This window comes from Arvicola amphibius, chromosome 2 (genome assembly GCF_903992535.2).
Source record: "Arvicola amphibius chromosome 2, mArvAmp1.2, whole genome shotgun sequence".
Taxonomy (NCBI): Eukaryota; Metazoa; Chordata; class Mammalia; order Rodentia; family Cricetidae; genus Arvicola; species Arvicola amphibius.
Window position 1 is genome coordinate 164,639,976 of NC_052048.2, and position 20,655 is coordinate 164,660,630.

General features: G+C 37.8%; 1 pseudogene; it reads right to left on the minus strand.

The window, feature by feature from the left end:
• Nucleotides 1–4,160: 4,160 nt before the first annotated feature.
• On the minus strand, nt 4,161–4,599 carry LOC121677098 (annotated as a pseudogene).
• Nucleotides 4,600–20,655: the final 16,056 nt, after the last annotated feature.

The following is a 20,655-nucleotide window of genomic DNA, read 5'->3' on the forward strand; positions in this document are numbered from 1 at the left end:
TAATTATGCAACAGTTCTTTCAGTGATTTAGATGGGGATTGAGTCACCTTTGGGAGAAGGGTTCCTGCCTTTAAGTCATGCTAACTAAGTATTATTACTAAAATTACATTGCAGTGTTACTGCTAACTCTATCCCAAAAGGTATAAACACACTCGTGGCTTACTTGTCTAAAATACAAAGTACTTTACATAGATACACTTGTCAAAAACTTAAAAATTATCTACGTGGTTCAAACACACAAGAAAGGGGGCTTTTACTTACTTTGGGAATTGTTATGTTTCTTAAATATTCTTTTAATAGATATGGCCTTTTCCAGATGAATGGGCGGTACTAAATATTAATTTTAAAACACACCAGAGGACTGTGGTTTATGAGTGACTAATTCAGAACTTTTGGGAGTACTCAACCATGAAAACACTTTGGCAGATGGAAATATTCAATAACGCATCAGGATCCTTGCCAAAGTTTGTTGACCTGCATGTCTGACTTCAAAATACATGCCAGTTCTGAGATCTATCTGTTATTCACAAACAAATTAGTGTAAAATAAATCAGTCAAAAGTGGTTGCCTGTCGAAGAACCCATGGAAGATCTTAGTTTTAAGAAATACCATTTAGCCAGACAGTGTTGGGCGCACACCTTTAATTCCGGCGCTCTGGAGGCAGAGGCAGGTGGTTTGAGGCCCCCTTGTTTATGGAGAGAGTTTCAGGTTGACAAAGGATGCACAGAAAAACACTGTCTTCAAAGTTTCCTTCAGTGAGTGTGGATTGCTAAACTGTAAACCAGTTGGTCAATACTGAACCAATGATCTTTGGTTCCACCATGCCAGCACAGTAGCCAATATCATGGCGCTATTTTGGCCCAGGTCTCAGCTTATCCCTAAACAAGAAATGCAACACTAAACAACCATGGCATTCTTTTACATTCTGTTGGGCTCATATAGAAAAGGAATCTATTTAATGATCCTTGCACAGGTAGAATATTACACAGATGCTGAAGAAAAATCTATATGAAAGATATTAAGGCATCAAACTGTTTCTAGTCAAATTTAATATCTTTTTGATGATAGGAACTTGCATAGCTAGGCAAAAAAAAGTTCGTAAGGAATAGCTTTTACTTGTTTTGCATGGAGATGCTTAGATAAAAATTCCTACCTCTATGATACTTAAAACCTGTTTCTCAAGATAGTATCTGTCTTAGCTTGATTATAATGAATAATAAAGAATGGAAATACAGAAATTTTCTCTCTCAACAAAGCACCAAAAGTTACTTATGACATACTTGGTGTGTGGTGATGTGGTCTCAGGAGAGATTTGCGTTTTTTGTTTCTGTCTTTTTCTTTTATTTGAGAGTTTTTAATCTATTTTCCCAAAAGAGTAGATATGACTTATTACATGACTAGACAGTTGAAGAGACAAGGAGGTACATAAAGAAATAATACCATTAATTTATTTTATTTTATTTATTTATTTATTTATTTATTTATTTTGGTTTTTCGAGACAGGGTTTCTCTGCAGCTTTTTTAGAGCCTGTCCTGGAACTAGCTCTTGTAGACCAGGCTGGCCTCGAACTCACAGAGATCCGCCTGCCTCTGCCTCCCGAGTGCTGGGATTAAAGGCGTGCGCCACCACCGCCCGGCCATTAATTTATTTTAATGGCAACTCCATGATAATTTTTTTTCAAGGTAGACTATATAGCATAGAAATATACAGACAATAATAATATATGGAAATATTTGTCCCATGCTTCAATTTCAGGATGACAAGATTTACTGTGTACAGTGAAAATAACACATATTGTATTTTGTGGGTGTTGAGAGTAATTTTCAATATGAAATCTCTCTTGGGATATTTATATTCTTCCAATCAGCTTGGAACTGTCCATCAAAACTAAGACTATAAATTTTTTTTTAACTTGGCACTGCAAATGTTCCAGGGATTTCTTAAACAGCTCTGGACAGATTAGCACTCTTCCTGTAGGAATGACCTCTGTCAGTCTCCCTAGTGCTGCTTAGGTATTTCAGTGCCATTGAATTCAGAGAGGGGCTTTCCATACACTCTCTCTTCTCCTTTGAGATCATTTTAGAACAATTTGTTTAAGGCGCAGAATTTATGGATATTTCAAAACAGTGTTGTTTTCCTTAGAATACAGCCCACATTGAAATTGAAGGCTTATTCCAATTAAAAGCAAAACTAAAATCCAAAAGACAACAATCTCTGTGCAAATTGCTTCCATCATTTCTGCACCCTGCTAAGCATTTTTAGTAGATCTGTGCCCTTAACTCATCTTTTGCATGCTAACAATTTAATCTGAATACCAATATAGACACAAAATAAACGATTGTTTCCTGCCAGAGGTATCTGCAGAAGAAATCTTGGAGTAAAACATTGTCTTTGCAGCTCATTGTGTCTCTAATTAGAGTGGAAGGAGGCAGAAGCTTGCTGGTGTCAGTCTGTGTTTAGCATGCCCTGGAGCCTCAAACTCCTGTGGGTATCAAAGTGCACTAATTAAAAGAGGGGTCCACAATACGGCACTAAACATCAGAGTACGAGAAAGAGTCCAGTGTCCTCAGTGCCTTTGAGGATCCGTGGCCCACGCTAATTACCCATTGTTGAATTGGCTTTCCATTCTGCCAGGAATGAATGGTTCCACTCTCCCTCCTTCCCCGCCCCCTCCCCTTTCCATTTTACCACCTTTGCTTTGGCCGCCTAATTAATCTTATGGAAATCTCCCGAAGCCAGATTCCAGCAAGGTTGCCCCGATGTTTATAATTTGATTTGTGATGATAAAAGTGAAGGCACCCGGTGATGGAACAGTGTCATTTCCAACACTCTCGAGAATCGGAGAGGCTATCAATCTTTCCCACGTGCGCGGCAAACTGATATGCTAGAAAATTAACTTCAATTAATAACAGAAATCCCCAGACACACGGGAAAGTGGAGCTGCTTTGAAAGAGAACCTTCAAAGATGTCTCTGGACTGTCTTTCATACGCAGACCTTTTTCATGGAAGAGATCCTCAACGAGGAAATATGTATGTGCATTTGTGTTTATCTTTCTTTTGAAATTTTTCTGATACAACTTTCAGTGAGATACTTTATCTTCCGAATCTAGAATAGATTGAATTTACAGTTGTCTTTATTTAATGCCAAAATCTCCATGACTTGAGGCTTCAACATTCGCTGTCTCTTTTCTTACTTTGCCTTTAAATTCTTTCTGTGAGCAATCAGCATGTTAACTTAAAAAGTGTGTGTCTGTGTGTGTGTCTATGTGTGTGTCTGTATGTATGTGTGTATGTGTGTGTCTGTGTCTATGTGTATGTCTGTGTGTCTGTGTGTGTGTCTATGTGTGTGTCTGTCTGTATGTGTGTGTATGTGTGTGTGAGTGTGTGTCTATGTCTATGTGTATGTCTGTGTGTCTGTGTGTGTGTCTATGTGTATGTGTGAGAGTGTGTGTGAAGACATAGATAACATGACAACACTCACCAGTAGTTGTTATGGGAAACCATTCAATAAAACCCTTCTAATAAAATCTTTCTACTATTTTAATAAGTAATTTAGTAATGAAGGCCTCTATTTAATAAACGTTTAATCATTACCTCATGAAATATGTTTATTCCTATATGTCTAATTGTGGATTATTTATTCTGTATAAAATGAGAAGGTAAATACTCTTGGAAGTACAATTTCAGTTTATGGATTAAAGTATTTAAAATGTACGGCATTGTATCACAAGTAGAATGCAGGTGCATGTGGAGTAATTCCTTCATCTCTCCTCTACTCCATCCAACTCCATCCTCTGCTTCTTTCTCTCTTTATATTTCTACCTCCTTCATTTCTTTATCCTTTTGGAAACCATTAGATTATAAAGCATAATTCTCAGAATTATTAAATAAACAATTACCATCCATAAATACTAAGCATCTATAGGCCATCAAGCTGGCTCAATTTGGTCAGAAAGGGTGTGGAGACCCGGATTCAGGCTGTGGAGAACTGGGTACAGGAAGGGAGTGGAGAACTGGGCTCAGGGTGTGGAATACTGGGTTCACAGCTCTATAAAACAAGATGGTGATGTCACTGACACTTAAAGAGCAACAAAATACATCACAGTGCTACTGCATATTCTCTCAAACATAAGATTATCAGTTCCTTGAAAGTTAACTTCTATTTTTTTTTTATTTTAAATGTTCCCAGGCTTATGGAAATTATTACAGAAGAGAGTAAAATGGCTCCATGTGGCATTTTGAAATTTATCCTGACTGTCGGCTGAGTGACTTGTAGACTGGAGAGACAGCCAGTTGTCCAGAAGTTTCGGTGCTTCCTTGGTGTCAGTGATCGGAGCCAGGAGTGAAAGCTCAGGAACATAATGACCACTGCTCTTTCCTCTTCCTCCAACTTGATGGAGACACCTCTCACGAGACTCCCTGAGTTTACATCGTCAGATGAGTGGTATAGCCAAGCAGTTTCTTGCTGGGGATAACAGTGATCTCTGAGCACACATCTTGGTGTGGAAATTGTTGCCCAGGCACGTGAAGTACATCTCCATAATGACCCCCACTGCCTTCTTCAATCTTGGTTCAAAGCAGCTATGTTGGCGGCTCATAGTGAAAAAGCAGACCTCTATTATTTTAGAGTAAAAACCAAAACACCTATCCCTTAGGCAAATGTGAATTCTAACTAAAAGTCAAGCTGGATTTGCAGGGAGAGATGCAAGACCCTCAGTGCCCACACCCTTGATGGGCAATTCCCTAATATTCCTTTAGGAAACACAATTATTTCTTTGTTTTACAAACAAGGATTAATTCTCTTTTAACAATCTGTAAATATTGACATCCTTCACAACTAAAGCGAATCACTAACATTGATTCTATGAGTCAAAATCAGGAGAAAACAGAATGTACATTGAATATAGCCTCTTGAATCCTTGGCTTCTGTACCAGACTAGTTCTGTTGCAGAACTTCACGTTCTCAAAATTGTTGGCCTATGACTGAGTTGCTCTGGTACCATCTCATTTTGTTTATTATTGACCGACAGAATGTCTGGATCATTCAGGGGTGCTATTAATTGTTATACTGTACTAACTTGATCATTGTATATGCTACATTTTCATTGGCTGAAACTTTATTTTACCTTTTGAAGTAAAAACTTCTTTTTGAAATAATAGAATCATAGTCCAGTTTAAAGCGTCAAAGAGAACATTAGGTGCTATCACATGAGATTTTTTTTTTTACTTTCACATTAAAGACAATACTTTGAAGTCTCTCTCCAGAAAAATTAATAACTATTAATTTGTAAAAAGAAAGAAGTAGAGTCAAGCTTACTGTGTTCAAAATCATATGCTAAATTTGTGTTCCCTGTGTCAGAGTAGAAATGATCGCTTTTACATCTTGTTAAAAAAATCATATCTACTCTAGAAATTACTTAACAAAGACAGAAATTTAGTGTGTTTATGCCATATAGAGGCTATAAACCATCAGCAACTGATCTTTCAGAAGTAAATTAAGTAAACCTTCACTTATTTTTTTTAACATCCACTACTTTTAGAGATAAGACTTTATCTAAATGGACACATTAATTTAAGCACATCTTTATTGTATATAATTCAATTATAAAACACTCCCATGCTATATAGAATACAGTCGATTAAAAATAGAAGTTTTCTCTATGAAATAAACATATTCTTAAAATGAGTGGTTTTAACAAAATGAAAAGAATCAAGACAGAATAAACCAGAGGCATCATGCAGATTCACGAATGCTCTTAGCTTGATTATGCAAAGCCCATTCACAGACATTCTCACAGAAGAGACAATGAAATATTAACATTTACATATGTATTGCTGTGATTAATACAGACCTGTGTGATTGAGTTGTGAAGTCTAAAAGTAATATGTACATGATCAAAGTATTTCCCAAAACAGCAAGAGTGGGAGAACCAGAACTTGTGACTTTCAAAAGAAATGTTTATCCTAAATACTATTGGATTATACAACCATGGTTATCACGTACTTCTAGCAATCTTTATTTATATTACTCTGATTATTATCAAGATGATTGACCTTTAGGGTTGTACTCAAATGCCTCCGAAGTCTAACAGAGGTCACAAACATAGTTCCACAAGATTTTAGAGAAATCCATTCAGTTAGTTTTGTAGAACTACATAAAAATCCTAGAGTGTGATTATGAGTAGGATCATGTTATTTAGCAAAATTTCCAAGTTAGTACTAGATCGTTTCCAGATCCTGAGGTTTTCCCACCTTGCAAGCACTGGCTACCTCCACAGAGCGTGATTACCTCTCATCTTAGATATTGCTTAACACGTTTCGTGTAAAATAAAAGGAAACTGAATGATGTAATAAATGTTTTATATTCAATAAGATAATCATCATATTTCATACATTCATTCCTAGAAAGTGCCTGTTTCCATCCTTCAGAAATGACCTGCAAGGAGCCAGCAATAATGTTAACTCTATATGGGCTTTATTCTTTGCTCAGTTAATCACACATTCAATTTACCTATCTTTCTGCCCATGTGCATTATAATGCAAATCAATTCAAGTAGAGATGTGAGAGCTTAGGAAGCCTGGCCTGGCAAGCAAGCTTCCTTTATTTCTTGCCTTAGAGCTAGCCAAGCTCCAGAGATGAAGACACGCTTAATTAGAATGACAGAAGGATTTAAAAGTCAGTTTTAAAAAATAGCAATGTATTCATACTGAATATTTAATTCACCACAAAAAAAAAGAAAGCCTTAGCTCCCTAAGTCAAAACATCTCAAGTCTCATAGGGCCACAGGATTCTCTCCAAAAAATGGCTGTCCTGGGTACCCGCTGCAGCCTGGACTCAAGAACGGTATCACACAAGAAGATGCTCTTCTCAGGATGTCCTAGCAGGCACCTGGGCAGTGGCTGTGAACCCTTGTCACTTCATTTGCAGCCCCAGACCTGCTCCCTCCTGTACCAGGGGATGCGATACCACAGCATGTCCATTCTAAATCCTTGCAGTTGTTGGGATATAGGCATGAATGTTGTAGATGTAAGGTTTCCCAGCTACCTGGAAAAACCAACATCTAAAGTTACCAACTCTATGGAACCATCCCCAACCATACGCTCCCCAGTCATACACTAGGGGAGACCAAGAAATCTTAGGTTCCTTTTCTTTCCAGAGATAAGAGTGGCTCCTCTCATTCCTCTTCATTTAGCTGTGAGAGGACAAACAACCTCTACTTTCCTGTTTTGTGCTTCCTAAGTGACTGGCTGAATTGCTGCTCCCATCCCTCATTAACCACACTTTAGCAAAGCTTCTCTCCTCTGGAGACCTTAAACCTGGCCTGCTCTCAGCCTGAGACAGCATTCAGCTCCTCAGTGTCTCATATAACTATGTTCTATAAAATACTCTCCGACGATCCTTCTTCTTTCCTTCACCTTTCCCACAATTCTGTTCTTTAGGGTTTTGTTCTTTCCGTGTAAGATACATCTCTTGACAAATTCTCCAAATCCTGCAGACCTTAGAGTAAGTGCTCCCTGCAGCAATGGTCCTCCTCCCACTGTTGTCTGTGTCCCTTCTTTCAGTGACTCTTTTGGAATAGTTTCCTTGCTAAATTCAGACACACTTGATATTTACCCAATCTCCACAGCTGCTCCTGACTTGAAGGCTCAACTTTTCTGAACGTCTAACCGTAGGCACCTAAAAATTCTCTAAAACTGTGGTTCTCAAAATTATATACCCATTCTGTTTGGGGTAGGTTTGCAGGACCAGCCCTCCAGAGGGTCACTGTTATCAAGGATTTGACAACAGGAATGTTTTTCCGTTGTTTTAGAATTCATGACATTTTCACAAAAGCAAAATTTACAAATCCCAGTGAGAAAATAAGAAGGAATTTTAGTAAAAGCTGGAAAAAAAATAAGCAAACAATGACAAAAAATGCCTAAACTATCCTGTGTAAAGGAAATTTCTTATAGAAGAAAACAATGTCACAAGCAGTGATGGTTGTATCAGAGTAAGAACGCTATCAAAAAGCCAGCAATTCCTACCATGCCCTCAATAACTGATCAAATGTTCTTTAAAAGATCTGGAGACAGCCAGCCACAAGGAATGGTTTCATTAACTGAGTTTGCATAAATTGTTTTAGCTGGCTTACACACACACACACACACACACACACACACAGAGAGAGAGAGAGAGAGAGAGAGAGACATAGACAAAGAAAGAGACACAGAGAGAGACAGAGACAGAGAGAATGAGAGAGATCGTTGTCTCTCTCTCTCTCTCTTTTTTTTTTTTTTTTTTTTGGTTTTTTGAGACAGGATTTCCCTGTAGTTTCTAGAGCCTGTCCTGGATCTAGCTCTTGTAGACCAGGCTGGCCTCGAACTCAGAGATCCGCCTGCCTCTGCCTCCCGAGTGCTGGGATTAAAGGCATGCGCCACCACCGCCCGGCTGATCGTTGTCTCTTTAATACTAGTTTGACTCCTACAAAATTGTATAAGAAACTTTCATTTTTTATCGTAGAATTACTGAGGTGAAAACAGTGACGAACTCCTCAAAGCTCCCTATGGGTTTGCACGACAGTGAGTGCACTGAATCCTCACCCTTATACTGAACCAGACTCACTGAAGACATAAGGTAAAGCTGGGAATGTTCTCCACACGCCCTGTAGGATGAGGGAAGGGCAGCACCGCTGAAAGATGCCTGGACCTGTCTCTTGTGTTGTCACTTAGAGTATAAGACTTAATCTGTGGGGAAAGGCACCATAAAGAAAGATTCTGGATCATGAAAGGGAGCTAATCTTATCTCTACTCCTAGTACAGTTTTCTGGTCTCAACCAAGAGTCTGTCTATAAAGGAGGGAGTCTAAAGAGAGAAAACACTGCTAGGTAACTGATATAGCTGATGAAGGGGCTAGAGAACTGTGGAAAATTCGTAACTGAAAGGCACAGGAGCCTCTGTGCTGTACAATGTGAGAATGTTGGGAAAGACTCCCCTTCTTTTTTACTAGCAAGAACAGTGAGGCAGGGCAGTGAGATCTGAAAAATGCCCCCCAAAAAGGTCTCAAAACAGGAGAGAGACAAAAATCAAAGTGGCTGCAAGGAAAAGTCACCCCCAGTGCCCAAAACCACAACAGATACCAAATTATAGCCCAACAGTTGGCCTGATAAATGTCAATTTGCACATTTAGGACCTCAGTTTCTACCGCCCTATGCAAGGTATTGTTTTTCAACAAAAACATGAAAATCAGATTAAAGGTAAGAAAAACAAAAACAGCATAACAAGGACCAAATCAGATATTCACACAGATACTAGAATAAACAGACAAGGAATTTAAAAATAATCATTGGCAGTATCTAATGGGGAAACGTAGATAACAAGACCATTTAGGCAATGCCAATAAAAATGTGGGAACTGCAGGAAACAAAATAATATGTCAGAAATAAACAAACTATGTAGTAACAGAAATAAAGATGTATTTGATTTTACTTCAGAGTCTTGAAAAAAGTTAGTAAAGAATCTACAATCCTCAAGATGGGTAAGCAGAAATCACTCAGACTAAAATGCAAATAGAAAAAAAAAAAAAACAGACCTAAGATAATAGCAATAAAAATAAAAGTGTCAACTCCCTTTGGATCCCACTTCTCAGTTTGTGCTGCTATCAACCTGGATCAAAGATGCTTCTGTTTGAGGTTGGCAGTAGTCAATAAAGGAACTTCTAACTGCTTAACATTCTGAGAATCAGTGATTGTCAGTGCTCACCCCTAAGTGGGCCATGTATATCAACTACTCTATTCCCTCATCCAAGGTTCAGAACACCCTACAAAAGAGGAAAGACCCAAAGAGTAATGCTAAGAGCTGTGAAACACTATCTTCTGTATATGGATGGTAGATGTACAAATCCACTCTGGAGTCTGCAAAAAATCTGCACATGATCCAGTCATATTGGAAGTTGGAGGCTACTGAGGAAGAGATACTCCTTTTTCCTGGGGTGGGGTGGGGTGGGGATAAGACGTTAAAGTGGGAGGAACGTAGGTTGATGCATCCAGGAGGGAGTTGGAGGGCATAGCTCAAGGTGAAAAAGATCAAAACATACAATGTATGGTTTTGAAAATTTCAGAGAATAAAGTTTTAAAAATATCACTTAAAAATAAATAAAAGGTTTCTCAGTCCTCCTCCATCGTCATGGGAGACCACCAAGTCCACTTGGAATGGGACTGGTGGAACATGCGACCAAATCGGACTCTCTGAAAGTGGCTGATGGTGGAGGCTGACCGAGGAGCCAAGGACAATGGCGATGGGCTTGGTCTCTACGACATGGACGGGCTCTGTGTGAGCCTTGTCAGTTTGGTTGCTCACCTTCCTGGACCTGGAGGGAGTTGGGAGGACCTTGGACTCAACATAGTGTAAAGAACCCTGATGGCTCTTTGGCCTGGAGAGGGAGGGAGTGGGGGTGTGGGTGGAGGGGAGGGGAGGGAAGGGGGAGGAGGAGGGGAGGAGATGGCAATTTTTAATAAAAAATAAATAAACTGAGAAAAAAAAAATAAATAAATAAAAGGAGATCCTTGACAGACAGCTCAGCAGTTGAGTGTTTACTGCTCTTGCAGAGGAGCTGGGTTCAGTTCCCAGTACCTACACAGTAGTTCATAGCCACCTGTAATTCCAGTCCTAAGGGATTCAATGTGTGTTGTGACATCTATTATCTCCTGTATTTTCATAGTACACATATCCATATACACCCAGACACATACACATACAAATAGAAATCAAAGCTTTAGTACAGTAGCCAATGCAATAAGTTAGGAACGCCAGAAGGAATGAAAAACAAGGTAGAAAAAAATATGCCCGAAGTCAATCCTTCATACAAAGGACTGATAACGTATTTTGAAAGCAGTATTGTCTAGTTTCTTGACATGTTACAAAAGGTAAATGACACGTGGCATGATGTGGACGGATTGTTATAATTTAAGAAATAGCAGGAGAGAGAGTGAGAGAAGCCGTCATGCGACAGGGTTCACATGGAGGGGTTTTCTATTGAGGAAGGAACAGTAAGAGGGGGAGGGAGTTGGGGAGGTCAACCTCTGGAACTATGGAGGAGAGGAAGTGAGAGAGAGGGAGGCAGGCAGGACTCACCTTTTCTAAGGGTCTTAGTGCTCCTGCTGTGCTGATGACATCAGAACCCTAAGCAGGTAGGTCAGAGTATTGCCTGAATACAGGCAAGTGCATCCTGCCAGGTAACAGGGGGCAGGCCAGCATAATGCCTGAATGCTAAATTCCTCCCTCCCATAGTAAGGTGCTAAAGAGGAAGACTCCATGAGGAAAATGTTATGTAATTAAGGCTGCTACCTGCAACATTTTTATAGTTAACTATTAAAAACATTATAAACCACAATATAAAGAAGATGTAAGTTTCTGACAAGTATGGAATTAATTAGAAAAGTTTTTAATTTGAAATGATAATGTAATTATATCATTTCCTCCTCCTGTACCTACCTCTAACCCTTACTGTGCACCCACCCCAAGCTTTCTTATTATAAAATATTATCAGTACTGTGAAGAACCATAAACTGTCTATGGTAATATTCCACTACACGAGGATGTTGATGTTTTATGGAAATTCGCAGAAGACACAAACTTCTGACTCACAAAAGAGTAAGAAACTTTTATTGGATGCACAGCATACTGTCTTACCAGTACCCTGCTATGGACTTCTCTTGCTTCCAAAGTATCACAGACAGTACCCTGCTATGGACTTCTCTTGCTTCCCAAGTATCACAGAGGTGAAGCGGAGACACCTAAATAGAGTTTGCATATATTAAGCAAAGTGTTGTGTTAGAGAGGAGGAATATTGAGCTCAGAAATCAATCATTTTTAATGGTCTGAAAGGAAAGCAGCCTATCACTAGTCTGTACAAGATCCAGGCTGTGTGCATCAAAAAAAAAATCAAGCAGATGACATACTACAGTTTGAAGGAAGGGCAGAGCAGCAGTTAGTGGGAGTACTTTAAAGCGTCTAGTGTGTTTGAGAAAAGAATAATTTGTAAAAAGAACTTAAAGTACACAAACAAAACAAAAAATATGGGGCTTTGGTATATAGGCCAATGTCTCAGTTCTAGATCACCTGCAAGACGTGTGAAGTCCTGGGCTCAATGCCTTATGAATGGTCACTATTTTTATGAGTGACTTGGAAATACTTTGAAAGATCACTTCAGATTCTAGGAGTCAGAATTCCTAAATAGAGGAGCAGTGTGCAAAATCCAAATATTGTGCAAGGTGGTTCTTTGTTTTCTTTGATCATACAACCAGCCTTTGGGTTGTTGTTATTGGGGTTGGTTATTAAGTACCTTTTCTTTCTGTCACCTGCTATAAATAATGAGGAAATCCCCCAGATGCTTCCTCCTATCATGATAATTAAGTATCTATTATCATAAACAAGAAATTCTACTTGTCAAAACTTGTTGGAATCTGGAAATCTTTTAGTCACAGCAAAAAAAAAAATGGTTCTAAATCATATGTAGGCATGCTTATCCTGGAATAATTCTTTAAAATTTAGACCACTAACAGTAACTCATTTAATTAAAAGTGTGTCACTGATATCTAACAATTGTTTATCTGTTTGTCTATCTATCTATCATCTATCTATCTATCCATCTATCATCTACCTATCTATTATCTATCTATCATCTATTTATCTATTTATCTATCTACAATATACCTACCCATCTACCTAGAACTATTACATTTCAGATACTTTGTAAGTAAATGAACTAACTACTGCACTACAATCCCCCCATGTGCAGAATATATTACCATACTATTATTTTGCTTTACTTAATATCACTGAGATCAAGTTTCCTTATCATCTATAAAGTTCAGAATTAGAATAAATGATTTAACTATTCTTCCAGACCTATATCAGACAACCTGTTGCCATGACTTTATTTCTATCCCACATTGTTTTTCTGAAGCATAGTCATTGGTATTTTAATTTATCCATCTTCAGCCCCAAACAACTTCTTCATGTGTAGCATATTTAGCCCATTCTCTATGATGCCCAGAGCCGAACATAGTCTACTAGTATGTCTTTCTTCATTCTGCTTCAATATCCTTTTGCCAGTCTTGGGATTACTGTAGTTACTAAAGCTTTTCAATATCCAATTGTCTATTACAAAGCTAAAGTCCCAAGTCCCTTACACACGGACTACTGTGTCTTCCACTTGTTAGGGAGACAGAAGCTTATAATACCTGCTACTGCATTTAAGTATTACACTTCTCAGAGGAGTGTTGATTTAACAGTAGACTCTTGGCCATATGCTTTCTATACCCAAAGGACCATGAGTTCTTTTATTCTTTGCTACCATTTATCTGAGCATAGAAGAAAAATTCAAAAATTCCTAATAAAACAAAACAAAGAAAAATACATTTTGTTTTCACAAATCAAAGGTACTACCATTATGCTCAGAGTTCATTCATTATGAAATTAAGAACTAAAGAAACTTTTTGAAAGTTGATATTCATTTTAGACATTGTAAGTGAAAACTAAATTAATTTGCAGTAATAGAAAGAAGATGAGATTTGAAAGACAGCAATAACAACACAACAAAACACATACCTTCTCAGTGTGGCCTAATATTTATGTCTTAAACCATGTATTTTCCCGTTATATGGTCAGTTAAACCTGATATATATAAAGGAAGCGCAATCTTCATCCTCTGGTGAATCAAATATCATATCCCGAATATGATGATTCGGCCTACCACACAATCGATGGATGTGAATTAGTGGATATTTCTAAAACAAAGAAAAGATTTAAAAATGTTTGTGTGTGTGTGAGAGAGAGAGAGAAGAAGAAGAAGAAGAAGAAGAAGAAGAAGAAGAAGAAGAAGAAGAAGAAGAAGAAGAAGAAGAAGAAGAAGGAAAGAAAGAGTTCTGAAATATATTGAAATATATCAAAGTAATTGCAACTAAGAAATGGAAAAAATGGTTTCTAAACAAATTTTCCTAAAGTGAAAGGAGCTGGGAAAATACCCATAACCATTCTAACTTCTCACTACAATGCCTTCAAGAGTACTTGAGCATTTCCCCAAAACTGTACCCGAGGACACAGGAAAGAGGAAAGAATCTCATGAATATGTACTTGGTTGGCTACAGGAATGACTTCATCTCATCATGAGCATGCCTGAGTAGGGCTGGGAGCACAGGACATGCCTAAGTGAACACCAGCAACACCTGTGACAAGTCGCCAGGAAACTTCTTAGAAAATATTGACTGACTCTACATTAAGTACAAATAATAGAAAATGAATCACAGACAGAAACACCATAAAATTAAGGAAATATTGAAATATCCACCTCCTCCATCTAAGCTAAATTTGCCTTTCCTTGAAATGCTATTTCTCTCTTGTGAGGAGTGTTGCCTTTGGGAAGCACCTCTGGTGGGTCCATTTACTTGGCCACGCGGTCCAACAATTACATCTTTTCCTATTCGGCATACACTTGATAGTTTACTTCCAGAATGTGAATTGCTCACCTTTGTCTCCAGCAGACATAGCTGTTGAATTTTCCATTATAATCTAAACCTAAAGGACCAATTTTTAAAAAATTCTTAATATCCCAAGGCGCCTTGCTGCTTTAGACATGAATATTAAATAGGGTGAAAGCTTCAAACCCTTGGTGGCAAGTCTCGTCAAGAGAGGCCACACGAGGACATTCAAAATACAACTAGCCAAGTCCCATCCTATTGTGGGATTAATTAGCTGTGAGCTACAGAGCCAATGTTGTAGTCAGCTACTGCTCCACGGAGCTTTTGTCACACGCTTCTGCCGGATCCGCTCCTTTCTCTGCTCAGTCTAAAGCCACAGCGTGAGGAAAAAGCAGCTGGACGTGGTGGAGGAAGCAGGAGACAGAGGAGGAGGGTTCTGGATTGTCCCACTCTCTTTACATTACGCTTTCCCCAAACAGCTACCGACTAGCTACTTCCACTGAGAAAGTACCATCTTCCACATTGACACCATTAGAGGAAGCTATTCTTAACCCCTAGATCAAGAAAGCTGGCTAAAAATGAAAGAGAGGTCTTTTAAGTCTGAAAATTTTATATCATTGTCAATTGGTAAGAGGGAAAAAAAATTCTCCATCTAGCAGACGAGAGAATAAAAACTGTCTCCCTTTCGAACTCTTATGATGTTTTTTCAATGTCTTTCTCAGAATTGAAGAAAGGACTCATTTCTTGACTATTGCCACGATTTTCCCCGAGATTTATATTCAATGACACCTGAAGATTACACATAAACCCTGACACTAGCGTAGGCAAGATCCCGCTGCCAGAACCGTGGAAAGGACGGCTGTAGATGCATCACAGGGCTCATTAGAAAGCCTCTGCTCCTCGGCCGCTCTGCTACTATGGCTTTCTGCTATTTCTTTTAGAACGTGTCTCTCTCTTTTTTGTTCCACCCCTCCTTTAGTTTATAAACGTTGGAAATTTTAAAATGCATGTTATTATAAATAAAAGAATTCATAAAAGTGACACTTGCAAAACTATGCTTTCCTGAACTACCAATTAATACTGTGATTTTTGTTTAATTGGCACATTTCCGTTTTTAGCAGACTGTGCCAATTAGAATGAATACACCAGGTTTCGAAACTTTCAATAGTACTGTTTAATAGTTAAAATGTTCTCTTCTGGCTGGAAGGCTTGACATCATGGGTTTGGGAAAGCAAAACCTTTTACGTGTTCTGAACTTGTTTGTTGTAGGATGGATTATTTCCTAGGCATCTAAAATACTGCTGGACTTCTACATAGTTTAAATGGTAACAGATTCTGTGGGTTTCTCTTACAGCCTACTCAAGTAGGCATTATTCTCTAAAACCCACCTAATTCCTAAAAGCTACAAAAATGAGAATCTGTGGTTCAATTATGGATTCTATTAAAAGAGAATAAAGCCCAAGGACAGTGTCATCTAAATGAATATATTATGATAGCTAAGATATGGTCATCCTGGGAAAAATATATGACTAACGTGTATCCACAGTGATTGGGAAAACTAAGTTTTTGCTTATTGAAATAAAATCTCTGGCTGAAACTAATGAGCCTAACGACCACCACTGAAATACATCGAAGATTTTAGGAATATCTGTATCATGTCCTGTTCCCTGTTGTAAATGAATGACAACTGTCTTCAAAGCATTCACTCTATATAGTGTATTGAAGATAGATAAAATAATAACAGTGATACAAATGTATCACATTCTTAGAAGGAAGACTTATAGACGCTATCTAGTAAAGAAAAGAATAATCTGGTCTATAAATACTTGAAAGTATCTTTGCCAAGTAAGAAGTACAAAAGACAAATGGTTAAAATAAGTGAGAGTGGCCAGTTTAGCCTTGCTCTCCGTGACATGAAAAGAGCCATATTTAATTATCTTCTAAAACTTCCACATTACTAAAATCTTGTCTAATTAGATATGAAAATGTTAAGAAATATTAAACACATATTGTAAGAACTATGCATAAAGTGATCTCCTAGGAAAATATTGTATTCTTGTTTTATGACATAAAATCTCATATTGGTCGGGCGGTGGTGGCACTTTTTTAATTCCAGCACTTGGGAGGCAGAGGAAGGCAGATCTCTGTGAGTTAAAGGCCAGCCTGGCCTACAAGAGCTAGTTCCAGGACAGGCTCCAAAAGCTAAAGAGAAAACCTGTCTCAAAAAAAAATCATATTAGAGACCCATGATTCATGAGTTTTTCAATCCCTAACAAAGACAACATGCATGAGGCACTACCCCTATGTTCTAGTACTGTATGTATTATGGTAACTTTGCTCTCATTGAGCTACCTCATTGCACACCTTACTGGATGGCATTTTTTTTTTTTTTTTTTTTTGGTTTTTCGAGACAGGGTTTCCCTGTAGTTTCTAGAGCCTGTCCTGGAACTAGCTCTTGTAGACCAGGCTGGCCTCAAACTCAGAGATCTGCCTGCCTCTGCCTCCCGAGTGCTGGCATTAAAGGCGTGTGCCACCACCGCCCGGCCTGATTGGCATTTCTTAGAAATCAAACATACTTAAATATTGTAAACCAGAGTTCAGCTGAAAAATTTAGATAAAACTGACATTTTTCAATTCATGAAAAAAATTGGGCTTCACAAAAATAATTAAAAAAAGAGTTATTACTTTCAAAACAAAACACAATAGAGCACATCAAGAAGGGTTTTATCAAAGGAACAATGTGAACATTGCTGCTGAGTGTCAGGGTTAGATCAACATCTCACTGCATTAAATGCAATTTGGAAGACAGAAAGTTGCACTCAAACTTTAGCAGGAAAATCGTGCTAGAGGTGTAACCATTGAATTCCTAAGAATGCTGTGAATGGAACTTGAGAGCTCTGCCAAATTTGCTCTAGTTACAAAAAAAAAGAAGCATGCCATTGTCCCTTTTACTGTGGCAGCTTTCCCGTGAATATTGACCGAAAGTTACCGTACATAATTAGGAAAATCAAAACACCAATCTACATGTAATTATGGGGCATGTGTTTAATTCTACTGTCTCTACTGAACAAAAAGACATACTGAGTTGAGCAGGCCCGTCTAAGGTATTTCCAGGAATGTCTTTCCATGTTCCTCATTACTGGGCACAGAGACATTGTCCTCTCCAACGCCTTTCTCTCTGGAGCTATATACTGTGCCTTAAAGGTCTTGGGTCTCTCTAACTCCTGAAATGCCACTACCTTGTTACTGTCTACTGCTCTATTATTTGTTTCAAAGCTAACAAGGGAACTTTGGCAGTCCTCCTCTCAGACCACAGCTCCTCTGTATTATGATAATCTCCTTTCTTACCACAACTTCATATTCTCAGATCAATGTGCTTCGGACCTGCATGCAGGTCAGAAGAGCTAATTCCCTATCAAACACATCCAGAACTATGTGTCTATTCAGAATTCTCAAAGTAAATGAGGATAACCAGATTGTGACTCTTCCACCATTGTCCCACACTATTAAAATGATTATACTTCTTGAAACCTTTCAATTATAATCCTAGGAGCTTTTCACCAACTAATAGCTAGTTTTTAAATGTGTGGCTCATATCATTTCATATTATTAAAATTTGTACTTTCTTTTTGACATCATGGAATATTCCAGCTACTTAAACAACATAAATAAATAGCATCTTTCTCCATTTATATCTCTCTCTCCCTCTCTCTCTCTCTCTCTCTCTCTCTCTCTCTCTCTCTCTCTCTCTCTCTCTCTTTCTCTCTAAGCATTTTATATATTAATACAATGAATTTGGTCAAATCCACCTCTAGTACCTATTTTTAATGCTTCTTAGCACATAAACATCCTTAATAAGAGTTTTAATGCTACAGCTTGTACAGTATGAAGACTATCTCTTGTCTAGAGAATTAAGCATCCCTATCAACAGACTGAAAAACATAAACCATTCATTCACTAAATACACTCACCAGAAAAATGTGTATTGAGGATCTGTTAGACTCCAAGCACATAGGAAAAAAGAGAGGAAGAGAAAAGGAAAGAGAGAGAGGGAGAGAGAGGGAGAGAGAGAGAGACAAAGTACTCCTTTGGCTTCATAAAGTTTACAGTCTTCTATGCTGACATAAATTTTAAAAATACACAATAAAATATAGTAAGAACAAATATGCAGTGTAATACAACTTCATGGAATATTACACAATCAACAAAATATATTCTAACATAGTATCAGGCAGTATATTAGGTGAATCTGCCCATAGCATTCATATCACATTTTACATAGGGAAAAACTCTTTAAGGTAAGAAATTCTAAAATGAGACTCCCACCGGTGATTGTATATTGCTTCCTCTTAAATGACTGAAACTTATAAATACCATTTACATTTAATGAATTAAAATATATTAGTGTGTCATATAGTCAAATAATTAAATGTGAGATAAATATTAAAATATTCAAACAAATTGTAATGTGCTCACATTTTGTATGTACTTTAAGTAGCTACTGATGCTGGGATTCTGACTTATGTCAGCCAGCATATCTTCCTTCCAGGTTCAGCTGGCCATACCACCCGCATGCTCTTGATCATTACCTATATATGCAGTGGTCATGTCAGTAGCTAATTGCCCACGTTACTTTCTTCATTTTTCTTGTTAAAGAGAGAATTTTAAAATGAGCTCAATATATCAACCCTTTTAGCAGAATTATTAATAATATGAATAACCTCATTTATTATTTGGTATTTTTCCCCTGAGCTCCTCTTTCTCTGATAAATCTGGAAAATCTCTCAGACACTAATACAAAGTATTTTGCTCTCATTTTTGTTGGATCCTATTTTTACCTAACTCCAGTACTTATCCACTTTACAATAGTTCCCTCTTTCTCGGCTATGCTGTCCTGAAATTGATCAGTTGGCATAATTTGTTTTTGAATTTTTAACTTTAAAATTGAAACCTTTGCCTAGAAATTGAATTAAAACTTTTTAGTAAACAATTATGACAAATACATAACTAACTATACAAAGCATAAATCTCAACAACCAAAATTCTAATTGTTTAACACAAAACATGAATGTACTTTTCCTAAAGTCAAGTTCAAGACAAAAACAAATACATGACTTTCTTCTATCATATTCTCGGTTTGTTTTTCCTCTCATAGAAAAAAACTCTCTGAATTGGGGCAGACAGAGAAGCTAATGATAATGGCACTGAGATTTGTCTCTACTGCATGTACTAGCTTTTGGGATCCTAGTATATTTGGATGCTCACCTTCCTAAGCCTGGATGGAGCGGGGAGGGCCTTGGACTTCCCACAGGGCAGGGTACCTTGCCCTCTTTTAGGACTGGAGGTGGAGAAGGGTGTGTGGAAGAATGGGAGGGAAGTGGAAGGAGGGAAGGAAGTAAAAATTTTGATCGGTATTATTTACAAAGTAATAAAAATTAAAAAAAGAAAAAAACTCAAAAGTTTTGAGTCATTATATAAGACAACTGAATAAAAAAAAAAAAAAAAAAAGCACAGGAGTTTTGCCAGATAATAAAATTGCTGATTTTATTCTTGATCCACAAAACAGATTAATAACGGTTTGTCTTTCAAAGTTTTTGAGCTAGTAAATTGTGAACCTGATTTTCCATTCATTGGATTTTAACTGCTACCTAATAGGTCAGACAAACCCAAACAAGTTTATTATATTATCCAATAACCCTTCAGCAGAAAAATTGTGGTTCCCAGGAGGAAAGAGAGTTATGGATTTTTAAGCACACTGATGTTTAGTTATTTTTCTGTTGCTGGACTAAACAACATTACTAAAAGCAACTTGGAGGAGGCGATGGCTTATCTGATTTACAAATTATAGTCCATCATTAAAGGAAGCTAAAGTAGAAAGATTCAAGCAGGAGCTTGAAGCAGTAACTATGAAGGAAGATTGTTTACTGGCTTACTTTCCCTGGATTGAATAACTAACACTGTTTATAAGCCCCATGCCCACCGCCAAGAGATGGCATTGTCTGTGGTGGGCTGGGCTCTTCGGTACAAATCAACAATCAAGAAAATGCTTCAAAGACATGACCATAGTTTAACTAATGGAAGCAAGTGAAGTTCCCTCATCCTAAGTGTGCCTACATTTTTGTGAAATTGTGAAAAACTAATACAGTTGAATAGTCAGAAACGAGAGGGTAAAATCTGACCACATACTTGAAACAGGGA